Below are 4,169 nucleotides of genomic sequence, written 5' to 3' on the forward strand. Positions count from 1 at the left end.
ACAAAAGGATAGGGAGGCTTTGTAACCCTATCCTCTTGGGTTTGGGTTACATTATTGTATCTAAGGACGGGCATGCGGTGTACTTGTGTGTTGCAGATGAGCATTTGAACGGCATTTACAGCAAGTTATCGGCAATAATAGGCGAAATAGAGTAGAGAAACATTGAGACTTTGGTAGTAAATACATTTCGTGTTTACATTTTCTATCTTTAATTTTTATTGAGAAGTTCCAAGTGCCTGTGACACTGACAGTGACAGTGACTAGCGCCGTTGACTGCTCTCGTCTGGAATTCACAAACTTCACATTCGATTACAGGTTATATTAGCACATTTCATAAATGACAGTTAGTCTGGCTCAGTTAATAGTGTGAGTAATAGCATACCCATTGCTGCTGAGAAATTTGACGAACGGGGAATTCTTTGCATCCGTTCTCAAACCAAACGAGCGCGCAGGAAGCGATCCATTTCTGTTGCCTCCCAAACAAATATGGCGGCATGATACAAGGATTTGGAAACTCGCGAGATATCGCTTCAGAAATATCATAACCTATTTCTTCTGCGATAGCGATTTTATTTTCGGTTAATGGTGTACTTCTTTCAATTTATTTCAGTAACTATGAGACTCCGATAAGTGTGCAGATGTTTCAAAAATAGGTTGAAATATATGTTAAACTGTTGACGGTTGCCCCCGCAAGATGGCGCAACGTTGCCAAGTATAAATATCGAATCGGCCGCATTCGTTCTCGTGCGTTCTCAGTTCATTGCGTGATTCTTCGTCTGAGTCCATCACTAACTTCGTGAGTACTGTCTCTTAGTCTCGAGCATCTTATAGCGCTCACTTAAAATATTAATGTGTAACGTTTCGCATGCTATTTATTTACACGATGATGATTGTGAATTGAATGAACACAAATAACACAATAACAGTAACACACCGTCACATCACAAGACGAATCCGGGATTTCCGGAACGTTCTGGAATTATGCCTCAGTCTTAGTCTTAATTGTTTGTGACTTTGTGTATTGTTAGTGATATGTACTCAGTTATCAAGGCTATGTAACTTGGTGAGTTAGTGAAAGATTGATGATAGTGTCCATTCCACGTTACACTACCAATTCAGTGCCTACACAGTCTACAGCATATTTATGTTGAATGCATACCAGGGCAGGAGTAGAAATAAGGGGAAAAAAAGTGATGGTCCACAGCCACAGCACCATCCAGAGAAACCGGGTACAAGATGGCGTTGCACAAAAGATGCGTTATTCCCCGACCGCAGAGAGCGGTTAAGCCGCGCACTTCCGCGGGACTGGGCGCACGCGACCGCGGGTGTTGCGGCCCCGATTTTTGGACACGGACTTGCGGCTCTGGAGCAGCAAAGCAGCAGCAGCAGGAAATGCCCTCTACCCAAGGTCGCCGTAGTCAAGCCGGTGTACGTCTCACGAAAACTGCACGATGTTACGCTTCCTGCTATACGAGTTCGCGCGCCCGCCCTCCTTCGGCGCGCGAATTCGTATAGCGGGCAGCGCGAGATGCTACATACCAAGTCCGTCTAGTTTGAAATTTAGATGGTCCTTCTAAATTTTAGATGGTCCTGTACCATAGTATTTGGACGCTCGCCCGAAACTGAACGCTCCTACGTGCGCATGCACGCAGGCGCCTCTTGTTTTGCAGGTTACAAGGCAAAACAAAAAGAAAACAAAAGAGCATGGCTACTATTTCCTACGGCCTTGCAAAACAAGATTCAAACAAAAAGAAAACAAGAGAAAAACAAAAGAGCATGCGCGCATGCGCACTTAGGAGCATCTAATTTCGGCGAGCGTCCAAATACTACGGTACAGTCTTCCTAAATTTCAAATTGTTCTCTAAAAGTAATGCGGTGTGCAAGCGTAAGAAAGAGATTTTACATGGTGATAAAATGGAAATTATTCACCTACAATGAATGTATCAAACGATACAGTAATTGTTTATTCACTTAAATAGTATATTGGTTAATAAAGTTGTTTCAGTAGAATTTAGTTGAACCCATAACGGTCCGGTCAGTCGGACCATTGACTGTGAAAATCTGATGGTCCTCCTGATTATTTGATGGCCCCCGGTCCATCGGACCATCGCTTATTTCGACCCCTGCATACACAGTCTGTGTTATACAAAATGCTGTGGCTATATGCCCGGCAGCCAGCACCCTAACCCTAACCCCAGCCTAAAAAATTTTGACGAGAGCTTTTTTTTGATTTTGTATGAAAAAAGAGCTCTTGTAATTTTTTTTACAGGAGCTATTTTAGGCTTGGCCAGAGCTACTTTTTCATAGCATGATTTTGTTAAAATAAATTGTCATCATTTTGATGCACTGACTCTAATAATGTCTCAGAAGCCAGAAATTGTGTCTAGTTATCGTAAAGGTGTTTCCCAAATGAAAGTCAAGATTATGCTTTGGCGAAATCGACGAGGTCAACAATCATTCATAATGGTGACAAAATCACGGAGGCCGGGTTTACATGTTGCTGTATGCATGTTGTGTATAAAGTATGACTGCATGCACTGATTGTCTCATTTGCATCGTTTTTTTCCTTCAAATCTCGTTGCAGCAAGGCAGCTTATGTCTGTGCAAAACAATGCAAGGTACGGGTGGAAACAGAAAAATCTCATTATGTCTAGCCATTCAATAAAAAAAACTTGCTTGCTCGAACAGGCAAGTGCAATTTCAAGCTACTTGCCCAGGTGCGAATTTTGGTTGCCCCGGGCCATCGGGCAAGCAGGATTGTCAAGCTTTTGTCAGGGTTCGAATTTCGGCTGAAAATCTAGTGGACAACAGGACCACCCACTTCAGAAAGTTGGTGGACCTGCACAAAAATTTGGTGGTCTGCTTATTTACTAGCAGTGAGTAACAAAATATTATATATAAAGATAACCATTGGCATTAAAACAGCATACATGATGTAACTTAATTACAGTTTGTCAAATAATGTTTCAATCTCTAGGAATGTCGGGGGAGCTTCGGTGTAAGGTTTTACTTTCGTTTTTCTCCTCCCCAGTCCACGGTACCCCCATGCATAGATCAATGCTACGTACGTTGAGGAACGGGTCGTATTATGCGCTCCCGTTTACAAGTGTCTAAACTGCCGTTGTGATAACCGTAGTATTTCAGCGTAATATGCAAACTGCATGCAGTGCCCCTTCGCTTACTCAGGATACAGCCTGTAGGATTCAGCCTGTAGGATATAGCCAGGAGACAGTAGATTGAGCCCATGAGCGAGAGCGCCATGATATATAATATGGATAATTACCTAAATAAATACATGAAATAACAATAAGGAAATTTCTGCAGATCTGTGCAGCTGCTGTGATGACGTCTGCTCCGGCTTCAGACGAAACCAATTGGCTTCAGTGTTACAACAAAGGATGCGGATGCAAGTTTGACCCAACAACAAACAGTGAGAGTGAGTATAAGCCATGTGGGGGAGCAGCTGTAGCTAGTATTGCTTGAGTTTTCTTTGTTAGCTATTTTCGCTTTCCAATTTGATAGATTCCCGCCCTGGTGTAGTTGTTGTTGTTGTTGTTGTTGTTGTTGTTGTTGTTGTTGTTGTTGTTTTTGTTCTTGTTCTTGTTCTTCTGTTTCATGTTCTTCTTCTTCTTCTTCTTCTTCTTCTTCTTCTTCTTCTTCTTCTTTTTCTTCTTATTATTCTTATTATTATAATGATTATATTTGTTAATACTTACCATTCATGAACATCAAATTGAAAGTTGTGTGAATGCTCTTTTATACTTGATTGAATCATTTCATTGGATCTCTATAGTTCACATGAAAATAAAGTTTTTCTTAGTTAGATCCAAAGTAATATTGAAAACAGAAAACAGAATAAAATCCATAATTATTTTGGATCTAACTGAGATAAACTTTATTCTCTTTTATGCTTGTTCCGTTAGAGTCATGCAAGCACCACCCTGGCTTGCCCGTCTTCCACGACGCTTACAAGGGTTGGGGATGCTGCAACAAGAAAGTCACTGACTTTACAGAGTTCCTCAACATTCCGGTAGGTCAAAAGTCAACCTAGATATTACACGTGCGGGGTTAGAAATTTTTATGTTAAAAAATTTACGGAAGGCATGAAATGAAAATCGATGAATTCGGAAGGAAACAGAAATGAACTGAAAAGAACTGAAAAGAATAAA

The 4,169-nt window shown here is 41.1% G+C and overlaps 1 protein-coding gene across 1 annotated transcript in view; it reads left to right on the plus strand.

Annotated features, from left to right (window-relative positions):
- The first annotated feature begins 736 nt into the window (after window positions 1–736).
- Window positions 737–4,169, plus strand: part of LOC106814790 (cysteine and histidine-rich domain-containing protein 1-like) — a 17,780-nt gene continuing 14,347 nt past the window's right edge. Inside the window, 1 exon segment of the mRNA XM_014819139.1 lies at window positions 737–796. The gene's annotated coding sequence lies outside the window, so the exon portion shown is untranslated.

Source organism: Priapulus caudatus, unplaced genomic scaffold (genome assembly GCF_000485595.1).
Source record: "Priapulus caudatus unplaced genomic scaffold, Priapulus_caudatus-5.0.1 Scaffold979, whole genome shotgun sequence".
Lineage (NCBI taxonomy): Eukaryota > Metazoa > Priapulida > Priapulimorpha > Priapulimorphida > Priapulidae > Priapulus > Priapulus caudatus.